This window comes from Chiloscyllium punctatum, chromosome 36 (assembly GCF_047496795.1).
Source record: "Chiloscyllium punctatum isolate Juve2018m chromosome 36, sChiPun1.3, whole genome shotgun sequence".
Lineage (NCBI taxonomy): Eukaryota > Metazoa > Chordata > Chondrichthyes > Orectolobiformes > Hemiscylliidae > Chiloscyllium > Chiloscyllium punctatum.
The window spans coordinates 61,441,868-61,457,306 of record NC_092774.1 but is presented as its reverse complement, the minus strand read 5'-3'; the positions used below and the strand labels follow the sequence as shown (position 1 = coordinate 61,457,306).

The 15,439-nt window shown below is 46.7% G+C and overlaps 2 non-coding genes across 2 annotated transcripts; one reads left to right on the top strand and one right to left on the bottom strand.

The window, feature by feature from the left end:
• The first annotated feature begins 669 nt into the window (after nt 1-669).
• Nucleotides 670-741, top strand: trnaw-cca (transfer RNA tryptophan (anticodon CCA)). The gene has a single exon. It is a non-coding gene; the product is annotated as a tRNA-Trp (tRNA).
• Nucleotides 742-6,374: 5,633 nt separating this feature from the next.
• Nucleotides 6,375-6,446, bottom strand: trnae-uuc (transfer RNA glutamic acid (anticodon UUC)). The gene has a single exon. It is a non-coding gene; the product is annotated as a tRNA-Glu (tRNA).
• Between the last annotated feature and the right edge of the window lie 8,993 nt (nt 6,447-15,439).

Here is a 15,439-nt window from a genome sequence, read left to right as displayed (position 1 = left end):
CCACCATACCACCCATAGCTTTGAAGTTCTGCTTTGTCTTTGTAGGTTCTGATTTGTCATGAGCCTTCAGCAGAGGCTCTCTCCTCCTGACATTGTTCGACCACGCCTGCTGCAACTTCCCTTTCCCATTTCTCCAGCCCTGAGCACACCGGTTCCCAAATCCTGATGCAATCTGGTCTTCTGCTACCAACTGCAGAGAATGGTGACAATCCCTGCCACTATTCTCTCCCTGACCACCACTGCCCCCTCCCCAACATTGTTCTTAATCCCACCACGCAGCCAGTTCGCTCCTCACTCGTGCAGACCTCTCTCAGATCCCCTTTATCTGTCTGACCTGTGCTGACACCCTCCTGACCCTGTCCACTGACCCAGTCAGAAGGCTTTGTCTGTAGAAGAATGACCATCTCCCAGAATAAAGTGTCCAGTTAACTTTCCCCTTTTCCCCCCAACGTGTCTGCAGTCCGGCTTCCAGCTGCATCTTTCTGAGCCGAAGGTCCTCCAGCCTGTGTTTGCCCTGGATCACAGCATCCAGAGCATCTCAACTTCTGCAAATCGAAAGACAAGCCCAACCCTTGGAAGAGAAGGGGAGAAACAGAACAGACATGAACGGAAAATCATTGTAGTGCGATCACTTCCCTTAAGCATGAATAACAGTTATCAGCTGTCCGTGAGCTTGTGGCGCAACGGTAGCGCGTCTGACTCCAGATCAGAAGGTTGCGTGTTCAAATCATGTCAGGCTCACTACAATCAACTTCTTACATTTCAAATCAACAAAGGAGGACGTTCTTTCCGTATATCGGTTGTGTCAAATATTCTTTACGGAAACTTTCGATCACACGTGAAGCTTTGCTGTCAGTTTGATTTGTGAACACTGTGTCGGGGAGGTGGTGTGCCCATTGTTTGCGGAAATGCTCAGCTCCCCGCAATGCTGTTATGGCCTCAGTAAACTATAATAACGTGAAGATCGCTGGGATGATTTTCTACATCCGACTGCAATATAAACACAGATCATTGTTTCCAGTTTTGGTGGAACAAAAGACATCGTATTGGTCGATAATTACAGTTAGTGCAAACACAGCTAGCCATCGATAAATATTAATCCTGTTCACTTCAATGGCCAAATTTCAATTCAGAAACCAAGTGCACTCGGCTGCTTGTAACAGAGACAACATGACAAAATGGCCCTTAGGAGGAGAAATGGGGCATTGAGGAGGAGTGAAATGTTTGCTTTTGGTCACCTCCACAATTGTCAGGAAAACAGGTTGAAAGGATTCTTAAAAGGTGGCTGAAGGAGTGGTGAGGGATAACACTTCAGACAGCGCAAAGGGGAAGACCACTTTCTAGTGGAAGGAAAAGACATTCCTTATTTCTGAAAGAACTGGGAAACAGAAGAGGGGATGAAATCTGACTTGGGAGCTATTTCCTATTTGTTGAGGATGTTGCTTCATCACAGTCTTGGTTTAGAGCATAAGCTCTTCATCAGGAATAAAGGGTGGCCCAAGGGGGCTGAGAGATAAATGGGAAGGAAGTGGGGCTGGAGGGAAGGCAGCTGGGAGTGCAATAGTTAGATGGAGGTAGGGATTGATGGTGATAGGTCAGAGATGAGGGTGGAGCAAATAGGTGAGAAGCAAGGTGGACAGGTATGACAGGTCAAGAGGTTGGTGTCGAATTGGAAGGTTGGATCTGGGACAAGGTGGGGGAGAGGAAATAAAGGAACTGATGAAATCTGCATTGATACCATGTGGTTGGAGGGTCCAAAAGCAGAAGTTGAGGTGTTTTTTCCTACAAGTGTCGGGTAAGCAAGTGTTTGGCAGTGGAGGAGGCCCAGGACTTGCATGTCCTGGGGGTGTGTCGGTTAGATTTAGAGTCCCAGAGTTGTTCCCTGAAATATTCGGTGAGTTGGCGTCCAGTTTCCCCAATTTTGATGAGACCATATTGCGAGCAATGGATATAATCTTATAAATAGATTGCATAAGTCTTAGCCTGCCAGAATTATTTTCTTTAATTAAATTAAAGAAAATTTTTATTCAATTGGATGACTGCATGAAACGGTTTGTTGGTCAGATTTGAATCATCACTCCCAAATGAGACGATGCCATGAATATCAGTGAACTGCTCTTTTTGTTAAAAACGACAAGATCTTGATTTATTTTCACAACTTCCTGGTATTCACACCTGCACATTCAATGTCAAACTCTGACATCAGAAATTAAATTACAGCATTAATTTTGACTTACAATATTCGAACAAACAAATTAATAGCACACAGTGAATCGAAAGTCTGATTAATATGAAATTAAATTTGACCAAAAAAATATAAAATCAAGATGGGAGATAAGAAATGGGGGAAGGGCAGAGGGCAAGAAATGCAGTATCATCGAAAGTGCTCCTCCAGAGTGTGCATTTTACGAACTGCCACTGCTAAATATAAACACTCTGATATGATCCTCCGGATTTAATGTAAACCATAGCCCCATACAGTAGGTACCATTTTAATGAGTTAAAAATACAAGCCTTGAGCAAATCCAGCTTCCAGCCGGACCCCCCGCTTCTTGGAGCTTGGACCTTCCTCCAGCGCCGGGGGGTTGTTGAACTCCTGGGCTCCAGCGGCCACGCCTCCACTGAAGAAGCTTTGGGAAGCAGATGCAAAGGCAAGATGCAGAACAGAGAACCTTTGTATATGAAAGCAGCTGACAGAGACATTGAACAATAGCATGACATGGTTTTTACCCATCGACCTCTGGGTTATCTACCCAGCACACTCATGCAGCACTACTCTACTTCTGTGGTCCCAGCAGCTGGATCGTGGATCAGTTTAAAGTAGGTCCTATATCTCTGATTACATCGGTACACAAGGCAGTGAAGAAAAGTTTCAGCACACTGGCCTTCATCAATTAGGGAATTGAGTATAGATGTTGCAAGTTATGTTGTAGTTATACAGGACGTTGATGAGGCTGCACCTGGAATATTGTGATCAGTTTTGGTCCCCTTGGTGTTCTGACTTCTGACTTCTTCAACTCTGGGTTTGTGTTGAACTTGATGGGATACTTTGTCCAACTCAGAATCTTTAAACAGTATCTCTCAGATGGATTCATCTGAAAATTTTCAGGAGGTGAGCTCAACAAGATTGAACTATTCACAGTCACTTGGACACTATTTTAAACTTACATCAGGACCAGTAGTCAGAGACACGTACAGCATGGAAACAGACCCTGCGTTCCAACTTGTCCATGCTGACCTGATATCCTAAATTAATCTACTCCCATTTGACAGCACCTGATCCATATACTCTGGCAGCACATTTCATATATGTACCACCCTCTGAATGAAGAAGTTGTCACTTTAATATGTTTCGCCTCTTACCCTAAACTTATGCCCTCTAGTTCTGGACTCACCCACCCCAAAGAAAGGACATTGTCAACAATACTGTCCATGCCCCTCATGATTGTATGACCGCTATTAGGTCACTTCTCTGCCTCCGATGCTCCGATGCTCATTGTAGCTCAAACCCTCCAACCCCCAGCCACATTCCTGTAAATCGTTTCTCATGGAGAAGTCAACGTTTCAGTCCTGAAGAAGGGTTAATACCCAAAACGCTGACTACTCGACATCCTGGTGCTGCCTGGCTTGCTGTATTCTCCCAAACTCCGACTTGCCAACTTCGGGTTGCAATATGTAGTGGCTCAGTAGTTACCACTGCAGCCTCACAGCGCCAGGGACCCAGGTTTGATTCCAGCCTTGGGTGGCTGTCTGTGACGAATTTGCACTTTCTCCCATTGTCTGCGTGGGTTTTCTCTGGGTGGTCCTGTTTTCTTCTAAAATCCAAAGATGTGCAGGTCATGTGGATTGGCCATGCTTAATTGCCAAGAGAGTTAGGTACATTAGTCAGAGGGAAATGGGTCTGGATGGGTTACTCTTCGGGGGGTTGGTGTGGACTTGTTGGGACGAATGGCCTGTGTCTGCAGTGTAGCTAATCTCATCCAATACTTTTGTTACTAACGAATGGCAGAGTAGGCCAAATGGACGAACATCTGCTCCGTTGGTCTTGCGGTCTTAGGTTTCTCTGGATCATTTCATTGGCAATGTGCAGTCCCGGGCTCAATGAGCAGCAGTGTCCACTGAAGGCAAAGCTCATAGATTCATAGAACTCCCACAAAGTGGAAACAAGTCCTTCAGCTGAACACATCTGCACTGATCTTCCGAAGACTAACGCACTCAGATCGATTTTCCTACCCTCCACAAATTGCACACAGAGCCCCTAGGGTGGAATTATTCCTGGGTTCCTGGTGCCATGAGGCAGCAGTGCTAACCCTGAGCCACCATGGAGTTGTGATTGTGGGGTGTAGGCGAGGCAATTGCAGTCCAGCAGAAAACAAAAACAGCCCACCTACTCTCCCACTGTCAGAACTGGCAGGAGGTTCAGTCCTGGGAGGTGACCGAAGGCAACATTGATGGTAGGATCTGATTGCTGGAAGCGCTGGTGCTCCCGCTGGTGCTTCCGCAAGTTGTCGGAAAACATGAACCTCTTCCCACACTCGCGCCAGCTGGAGGGCATCTCCCAGGTGTGAGCACATTGGTGATTCAGTAGGGCGGAGGAATTGCTGTAGGCCTTCCTGCACTTAGGGGAGCAGAATGGCCTTCCCCCTCCGCCACTGCCCCTCCCGCCCCCAACACCCCCGTGTGGTCCAGCTGGTGATTCAGCAGTGTGGAGGAGCAGGTAAAGACCTTCCCACATTCGGGGCAGTAGAACGGCTTCTCCCCCGTGTGGATGGACTGGTGCCTCAGCAGGGCATCAGAATTGCTGAAGGCCTTCCTGCACAGAGGGCAACTGAACGACCTCTCCCCCATGCGGACACACCAGTGGGCCAGTAGGTCGGAGGAAAGAGCAATACCCCTCCTGCAGTTGGGGCAGAAGAACGGCCTCTCAGTGTGGACCCACTGGTGTCTCAGCAGGTGGGAAGAACTGCTGAAGACCATCTCACACTTGGGGCCGGAGAACAGCCTTCCCCGGTGTGGACCAACTGGTGCGTCAGCAGGGCAGAGGAATCACTGAAGGCCTTCCCACACTCAGGGCAGCAGAAGGGCCTCTTCATCTCTGTGGACCCATTGGTGCTTCAGAACCCTTTCAAATTTCTCAATATCCTTCTGATAGGAGGGAGACCAGAATTGCACACAATATTCTAAAAGTGGTCTAACCAATGTCCTGTACAGCCACAACATAACTTCCCAACTCCAATACTCAGTCAGAGGATTGGGAAATCTTTCAAAACCCACAAAAAACAAAGAGGAAAGAATGGAGGTTCAAACCAAATTTTTGAGAGTGAGCTTGGAAGCATCAATGAGAAATCGGCGGCCTGGGTTTATTGGGGACCTGTTCTCCTTAAATGCACTATATACTTATTTCTCTTGTGCTCTTCGTAGTTTCTCTGTGCTGCAGTGTGTAGTGGCTCATTGAAATAATGTCCTGATGCAGCTTATTTTGTGGGTGTTGGGATGATTGCTTCTGTGGTTAAGTATTTGGTTTGTGTGTGTTGTTTTTCTGTAGATGCTAGTTTGAAGTTCCCCATTGACTGTTCGCTGTACTGTGACATCTAAGAATGGCAGTTTATTGTTGTTCTCCTCTTTTTCAAACTAGGAGCCCCCCTCAGGCCATAGTCTCACTACTTTGAACACCAATATACAGACTTGTCAAAGGCCTCCACTGAGGAATAAAACACCAAGTCGAAGATTCATGCTACTCTATTTACTCCATCCAAGTATTCCTGAACACCAAAGACACGAAGATAGAAGAGGATGGAATAATGTTGTCCTTTGACATAACAGACCTGTCCACATCCATTAACATCAACGTGACCAAAGAAAACTGAAGACACTACTCGAACAACTAAAGACAAAAACACAGAACCAACTTCAGCAGCAAAGATAACACTGTCAACCTCGTGGAACTGTGCCTTACCACACACTTTATATTCAGTAACAAGCCCTACAAACAAATCAACGAAATGCCCATGAAACACTTGTGTCATCAAAAAAATGAAACAAATTAGAGGAAACCTACAACACCATCAACAATCTCCTTACTGGCATAAAATTCACAAAAGAGGAGAACAACAACAAAGTGCCATTTCTAGATGTCACAGTAGAGCCAACAGTCAATGATAAATTCAAAACAGCCTCTACAGGAAAACAACACACGCGAACCAAGTACTTAGCTACAGAAGTAATCATCCCTACACATACAAAAAAATCTGAACAAGAGCACTATTTCAACGAACCACTACACACTGCAGCACCCAGTGCCAACAAAGACCAATAAGTAACTGTACAGCGCATTTAAGGAAAATAGGTAGCCAAAAAAAAAGACTGAAATTTGCTTCCCTGACCGGGGATCAAACCCGGGTCGCAGCGGTGAAAGCGCTGAATCCTAACCACTAGACCACCAGGGAAACATAGGCGAGGCTTGACAGCTCTACTGAAAATTGCTTCCCTGCCCAGAAATCGAACCGGGGTCATGGTCGTTCGAAGTTCTCCACCAAAGTCATTTCTTGTATCCATTGCTGCCAATGCGGTCTCCTCTACATTGGGGAGACTGGAGCCCCGTCGCAGTGTCAAGTCACAGCGTTTGAGGGAACATCTCCAGGACACCCGCAACAATCAACCCCATCGCCCTGTGGCCCAACATTTCAACCTCCCCTCCCATCTGCCAGGGACTTGCAGGACCTGGGCCGCCTCCATCGCCGCTCCCTCACCACCCAATGCCTGGAGGAAGAACGCCCCAACTTCTGCCTCGGATACATTCAACCCCAGGACATCAATGTGGACTGTACCAGTTTCCTCATTTCCCTCCACCCCACCTTACCTCAGTTCCAACCTTCCAGCTCAGCGATGTCCTCAGGACCTGTCCTCCCTGCCAATCTCCCTTCCCACCTATCCGCTCCACCCTCCTCTCTGACCTGTCACCTCCATCCCCACCCCCGTTCACCTATTGTACTCTTTGCTACCTTCGTCCCAGCACCCCCCAATTTATCTCGCCACCCCTGGAAGCGTCCTGCCTCTATTCCTGATGAAGGACTTTTGCCCGAAATGTCGATTTTCCTGCTCCTCGGAAGCTGTCTGACCTGCTGTGCTTTTCCCTTACCACTCTGATCTAAACTCTGGGTTCCAGCAACTGCAGTCCTCACTTTTGCCGACCCAATAAACCCAGTGTGCCAATTTCACATCAACAAACTGACACTTTCAGACACAACGTCTACAAAACCCTCGCACATTACTTTACATTAAAGACATCTGGGAAATGATGTCCAGACAACTCAACCCTCTCAGTATCATGGTCGCCCACAAACTTACCAACACACTTAAACAGCGGGTAATGAACCTGAAATACCCGATACAAACAACCAGCAAACAAATGTTATTTACAAAATACCATACAAGGAATTATATACATGAAATCTGCCGCACAGTTCTCTGTGGCAAGAAATGCTGGGATGAGATAAGGAAGATTTTTTTTAGCCAAAACGAATCGGCACTGACGGACAGCCATTTAAAATCAACGCTGTCAGCCCAGGATGGAAGACACGAAGGGATGAACAGTTTTCTGATTTCCTGAAGATTTACAAAGCTGAGACTGGGTTTTGGTGTTTGTTCCGTTTCCACTCCCAAGAGCCGCAGTGGTTGGGGCAGTGAGTTGGGGAAAGTGAAATGTGCCCATGAGCAGCGTGTGGGGCTATTTCAGCTTCCTCTCCTCTGACAGCGCTGTGACTTGACTCTGATGTTCTCAGGGACACTTACTGACGCGAGAGAGTGAAAAGAGTCACGTTCCTGCAGATCAGGAATTCAAACCGTATGCCGGCTTCAGGACAATGAGAAAGATTAATTGGGGTGTGTGAAGAAGCTGTGAGCTGCATTTCAAACAGGTAGGTGGAGTCAAATGCGTCATCCATTGCCTCTGTCACTGTGCGGATCTGACGCCGCCATGGGTCAGAGTTCTGACGTTAACACGGACATGCGCAGCAATGGGAACATTCACAAGAGGAACAGCCAAAGATAATCACCGTCACTGCTTCGCTTCCATAGTCCCAACTTTGTGAAGCAGTATCTTTCATTGGCAAATAAAGCACCTTTGTCCTCAGGTGCCTGCTTCATTTCGATCACGACTTCACGCCCCTCACTGTTCTAGTCTCATTTCCAAACTCTTGGCTCATCGCCTCAAAAGCAGCTCTGTGGGTATCTGCTTGTTACACGCTGGACAGGTAGTGGGCTACAGATTCCCGACCAGTCCCAATGTGATTGAAATACTTCAAACACTCCACTGATTTGCTTCTTTAAAAAAACCGTGGAGCAATCTCCCTTTCTTTCTGACGACATTTCTCATTTTGTACTCGGCAGGGTTCACACCTGCGTGGGGAAACCGCAATGGATTTCATCTCCATCGCATTCACCACTCGGCCCACCAAGACAGAACCACACTGACAGCTTCATTTCCCAGGTCTCTCTGCCTGTGGAGCTGAGAAAATGTGAATCATTGCAGAGTTTGTTTGAATGCAATCACTTCACAGGTTTCGAAAGGGTTAAATATTTGCAAATGGCGAGTCTACGTGTTCCATCCCGAAAGATGAAATGGACGCTCAGTTAAAAACAAAAACAGAAATTACAGGAGCAACTCAGCAGGTCAGGCAGCATCTGTGGAAAGAGAATCAGAGACAACATTTCAGAACTCGTTTTTTTCCTCATCCAGGTCCAGCCAAACCTGCTGAGTTTCTCCAGCAGTTTCGCTTTCTGTCTCGGATTCTCAGCATCCGCAGTCCTTCACGTTAGAAATTCAAACAATTCAGAAACCCCTTTGTGCTACCTCAGTGGAGAAGAATTCCGTTTGGGTATTATTTTCCTAAAACCATTAAATACGTACACTTTCGCAGCCAAGAAAGCGGTAGGAGCGAGAACAAGCAACACTCCGTCCTTGGGTGGCCTCGAGGTACCAACCTTTCGGTTAACAGCCGAACGCGCTGACCAATTGCGCCACAGAGACAGACCCGAAAAGCACCTGCACAGTGTCTTTGAGGAATCTACTAATCAATTCATAATACAACCCGCCCCGCCCAAAATTACCATTGTCTTCTATCAGTTTTACATTTCCATAATAAAGCCTTGGACATTCATTGTGGAGACATGGGGACAGTCTGATCCCACCATCTGCAGGCACATCCATGTCACGAGGAACGAGCTGTCCTACACCGGGGCCATCGCCCTCCGAGCCTTTCAGTGTTTTGCCTCTTCCCGAATTTTCTCATTGGCCCCGAGCCGAGAATGGGTTTGAATTCCTGATGTGCAGAGAATTCTTTCAATGTCTCGGGTCAGTTCATGTCCCGAGAATATCAGAGTCAATCCCCCGGCCTCTTAAACAAGGGGACGGTGTCTGGACTATCTCTGCTCAGTCCGTCAGTTCATCCTTCATTCTCCTCTAATTCCACTTCCCAAAGAGTTTCTAAAGATTCACAAAGCTGGAGACTGGGATTTGTGTTTTACTTCCTGAACATTTTTCCACCTGCTAACTTTTGCAATATTTTGCCAAAACCTCTTCCCCCTTGTAACATTTGCATCATGTCCAGGGATGAGCAATTTCCATTTTGTGGAGACATTCCCAAGTTTGGGAATGTTCTCTTTGGAGCAAAGAAGGTTAACTGGAGATTTCCAGGGGCTGTTGGCAATGATGGGAGAAGACGTGGTGTGAATGGGCAGATTAATGATCAGAAGAACCTATTGCCACTGACTAGGGTCAGTTACCAGAGGACAGGGATTGAAGTTCTTTAATGGAAAGCAGCATTTGTGTCGAACAAACACAGCGAATACTGCAGAAAGCCAACGGGTCGAGCAGCATCTGTGGAAAGGTAAACAGAGCCGACGTTTTGAGTGTGCTACGGTTTTTGTTCAGAACTCAGTCTTTTGCCTCTTCCTGAAGTTGGTCCAGGCCTGTGTCTCAATTGACAAACACATGGCAAGTGCAGTGCCGCAATGTGAAATTATAGCCTTTGCTGTTTAAAAAAAAGCAGTGCATTGTTTAAATGGTGATACATTGGAATGTGGAGAAAGTGAGGACTAGAGGTGAAAGTCGAAAAATGTGGCACTGGAAAAGCACAACAGGTCAGGCAGCATCTGAGGAGCAGGACAGGGGACGTTTCGGGCACAAGCCCTTCATCAGGAATGATGTATGAATGTACTAAGGGGTCTCAGAGTCCCTCCAAACAAGTCAATGCCAGTTGTCGGGCAGATGCAGCAGGCAATGGGCAAGGCAAGTGATATATTACGAAGAGGAATTGAGTTCAGAAGTGGGGTCATTGCACATATTCAAGGCGAAGTTCATCTGAGTTTTGAACAACAAAGAAGTGGATGGTTATGGGGGGAGGTAAGAAAATGGTTTTAAGACCAGTACAGGTCAGTCACAGAGTCTGACAGCACTGAACAGACCCTTCATCCAACTAGTCCATGCTGAGTATGTTCTCAAACTAAACTCGTCCCACCAACCAGTGTTTGGCCCATAAACCTTCGAACCTTTCGTATTCATGTACTTATCCAAATGTCTTTTAAACGTCGTAACTGTACGTGTATAAAATCATGAGGGGCATGGATAGGATAAATAGACAAAGTCTTTACCGTGGAGAGGGGGAGTCCAGAACCAGAGGGAATGGGTTTCGCGTTAATTAATTGACAGCACACATTGATGAGAATAATTTTGATCTGAGACTCAGCTCCTCCGAATTGCATTATCCCAACTACCCTGAATTCGCTTACCACGCAGACAACCCATCCAACAGTGTCTTAATGAAGCTGCCTCTACTGCTTCCTTGAGCACAGAATTCCATTAATGTGGCTTCAGAATGACAAGGATTGGATCCGGAAGTCTCAGATCATAATTATTCTCATCAATGTGTGCTGTCAATTAATTCGCTTTTGTTACAATGCAGCACACATTCACATACTGAGATTTTAGTTTTATTTTTTGTGATGGTTAGAATCCAGTTTTGATTGCTAGTACATTTATTGTCCTTGTCCCTTTCTATCATTCTCTGGTATTTGGTTTCCAAATCACGACATTGCTCACTGGCCTTGATTTGGATTGGCTATGCTAAATTGCCCAGTGTCCAGGGATGTGCAGGTTAGGTGGGTTAGCCATGGGAAACGCAGGGTTATAGTTTCAAAGTAATAGAGGGAGTAGGCCATTTGGACCATTGACTCTGCTCCGCCGTTCATTAAAATCATGGCGGATCGATCAATCGACTCAGCTCCTCCGAATTGCATTATCCCAACTACCCTGAATTCGCTTACCACGCAGACAACCCATCCAACAGTGTCTTAATGAAGCTGCCTCTACTGCTTCCTTGAGCACAGAATTCCATTAATGTGGCTTCAGAATGACAAGGATTGGATCCGGAATATCGAAGGGATACGTGGCATTCAATTCGAGTGAGGAGCTCAGTAACGGTAGAGGGTGGGCACTGCTAATCAAAGCACTGATAGCATGGTAGTCTGGTGTCAGCTCGGATTTCAGGTACTGATTTCTCTGTCCTCTGATCTCCCTGTTCCCACAGAATTAAATGTTGTATGTTCTCAGCTCTGCTCGATTTCTGCTGAAGCTTTGACCCCCTTTTACACCTTCCGGAGCAATAAAATATTCTGAGCCTCCTGGAAATGACACCTGATTTAAAAAATCTCTAAAGTTATCTGTCAACTTCCTCGGCTCCATTGGAAAAATGTCCCAGCTTCTTCTTAATTCAAACCCTCCATTCCCAGCAACACGCTGGTAAAGTCGGGAATAGGGAATTGCATCAAATCACATCAATGTACTGTCTGAAACAATCTAGCTGTGTTCTGGCCTGAGATATGGAGAGTCCCTGGTGTAACTAATTACGAATGCAATAAATTTGGTCACAGAATTTTACAATCATTTTGCAACAAAGGGGTCTACTTTGATAAGGAGGAAGTGGTCATTTCTAGGGTAAGTGAACAGTTTCTAGATCAGGGAGATGAAGTTCCAGACACTTGGGAAGGGAAAGAAATGAATTTGATAAATAAGACATCGAACTGTGGATGCTGGAAATCTGAAACAAAAACTGAGAACACAGGAAAAACTCAGCAGGACTGGAAGCATCTGTGGAGAGAAAGCAGAGTTAAAGTTTCGATTCCAACAACTCCTCTTCGGGATTCTGAAATACTTTGTGAGAACCCCTTAAGTCATCTGCCCAGCTTTAAGACCATAATACACAGGAGCAGGATGAGGCCATTTGGCCCATCGAGTCTGCTCCACCAGTCGATCATGGATGATATGTTTCTCCATCCCATTCTGCTGCCCTCTCCTCATAACCCTTGACCCCTTATTAATCAAGAACCTATCTCTGTCTTAAATGCCCTCAATGACTTGCCATCCTCAACCCTTCTCCTAGTGGAAACATCATCTCCACGTCCACATTGTCCAGACATAGAGTAGCACAGCGCTGCCTGACCCACTGTCCACTTCCTGTTGTTTTCAGGAAGGATTCCAGCATCTCCAACAACGCGCTTCTAAATTTTGTGCCCAGTTGGTTAGCTCTCCCTGGATCCCGTGAGATTTAACCTTACTCAACAATTCACTGTGTGGTACAATTAACAAAGTTCCCAGCCCCCACCTCTTTCCGCACACATGGGCAGCCCGATGGATCAGTGGTTCGCACTGCTGCCTTACAGCGCCAGGGATCCGTTTTCGATTCCAGCCTTGGGGCGACTGTCTGTGTGGAGTTTGCACATTCTCCCTGCCGTGTCTGCTGGGTTTCCTCCGGGTGCTCTGGTTTCCTCCCAAAATCTAATGATGTGCAGTTTCGGGAGAAGTGGCCATACTAAAGGGGTCCATAGTGTGCAGTACGTTTGGTGGAATGGGATAGGGGAAAGTGTCTACATAGGTTACGCTTTGGATGGTCGGTGTGGACTTGTTAGGCTGAATGGCGTGTTTCCACATTGCAGGAATTCTACGTGGCATTCCCCCAACTCCAGAGTCTCAGCACTCTTGGTTTTTCACATGAACAGTGTGGGGGAGGGAAACAATGTTTTACACGGGAGTAAGGTTCCGTGAGTGTGAAGTTAAAAGTAAACGCATTGCTTCAGCTGTTTTCCCCGGTATACCAGAGGGTGAGGGGTGATCTTACAGACGTTTATAGAATCATGAGAGGAATGGATAGGATAAATCGATAAGATCATTTCCCTGAGATGGGAGAAGTCCAGAACAGGAGGGTAATATGTTTGGGGTGAGTTTGGCAAGTGTAAGGAATGATCTGCCAGAGGAAGTGGTGGATGTAGGTCCAATTACAATATTTAAAAGGCATCTGGATGGGTATATGAATAGGAAGAGTTCAGAGGGATATGGGCCAAGTGCTGGTAAATGAGACGAGATTAATTTAGGCTATCTGGTCGGCACGGATGAGTTGGACAGAAGGACCTGTTTCTGTGCTGTGTATCTCTGTGACTCTGGCTTACCCGTAATGTTTGCCCTGCCAGTGTGTTCAGTTTCTGTCTGGTGTCGATGACAATGCCTTGATATCTCATTTCCTCCATCGCCCCACTTCCACCTCCCCAGATGTTAACCATTTCGTGTCTGGTTGTTTCTCAAGCAGCTGCATTGTAGGTTCATCCTGAATTGACACTTTTTTTTGCTTCCCAAAATCAGACTTACTCACTCCTTCATATCGTGAAAGATACTAACTTTCCGGTGGAGGCATCCAAAATTCAGAGGTGTCTGTCTTGATGTTTTCATTTTTCGGTCTCTGTAAGATCCTGTATCGTGATAAATAGTTTGAGCGGAGTGAGAATAGAGGGGTGAGAGGGGGTGGGATGGTGCTTTCAATTTTGTGGGAAAAGAAAAGAATGTTCTGCGGAAAGTAGAATTGCTTGTTTGGAATTTCTAACCTGGACTGACAGTAATGACTTTTGTAATCTCTTTTTACAGATTATTTGAAGATCTGAAGACGGACGTTTCAATATCAATAGATGAAGAGCTTTGCCTGAAACATTGACTCTGCTGCTCCTCAGATGCTGCCTGATCTGCTGTGCTTTGACTCTGACTCTCCAGCATTTGCAGTCCTCAATTTCACGTTAATGTCTGGCAGTCACTGAATCCATCGGGACAATAACAATTTTCGACTATGATTCTGTGAGAAGGAACCAAGCTTTTTGGTTCCTCTTTCAGTACGTTTTCAGCATCAGTGAGACTGGAAGAGAGACCCGACTGTTGCAGCACTCTGATTGTGGAGCCAGTAAAAGTTATACAGACTGGGAGGAGGAATTCACGGCGGGGAGGTACTGTACACGCGTTTGTGTGCAGCTGAAGCTTCGGTCATGGAGAAACCCAAGGAATCCCGTCCCGTGGCGAAACCATGAAAATGTGGTGACTGTGGGAAAGGTTTCCATTTCCCATCTAACCTGGAGACTCATGGGCGCAGTCACACCGGGGTGAGACTGTTCTCCTGCTCTGAGTGCGGGAAGACCTTCAGCAATTCCTCTGTACTGCAGAGGCACCAGGGGGTCCACACAGGCGAGAGGCCATTCTCCTGCCCCAACTGCAGGAAGGCCTTCAGCTATTCGTCCGTCCTACTGACCCACCGCCGGGTCCACATATTGAAGAAGCCCTTCAGCTGCTCCAAGTACGGGAAGGCCTTCAATGATACCTCTGCCCAGCTGAGGCAACAGCGGGTCCACACCGGGGAGAGCCCATTCTCCTGCCTCAAGTGCAGGAAGGGCTTTACCCAGGCATCCCACCTTCGGGTCCATACGGGGGAGAAGCCCTTCCCCTGCCCAGAGTGTGGGAAGGCCTTCACCAATTCCTCCCACCTGCTGAGGCACAGGTGGGGCCATACCGGGGAAAGGCCGTTCACCTGCCCCGAGTGGAAGTGGAGGTTCTCATCATTCTGCACCTTGCAGAAGCGCCAGCGGGCACACCAGTGCTCCCAACAATCTGATGCTGCTGGTGAAGCTGCTGTGGGCCACTGAGAGGACTGAACCCTTGCACATTCTGACAGTGCTTATAGTGGGAGAGTCGGTTGGATTTTTTTGTTTTCTGCCGTCGTGCTCCCCCACCCCTGCAACTTTGCTTCCAGTGGGCGCTGCTGCTCGTTGATACCAGCAGCTGTTCTCTTTAGTTTTTTCTTGTCCAGTTAAATAATTATTAACTCTGTCTGGGAACGACCTCCAGTCTGTAAGAAATAGCTGAATACTTCAGGGTGTCCATTCGCATTCAGCAGTGACTTTGAAATTGAATTTACAGTTATGTGCCTGTGAACAACTCATCATCGAAGGATTTGCCAACGGCTGGAGAACTGTGCGGCAGAGTTCATGTATATATTTCCTTGTATGGTATTTTGTAAATAACATTCGTTTGATGGTTGTTTGTATAGGGTATTTCGGGTTCATTATCCGCTGT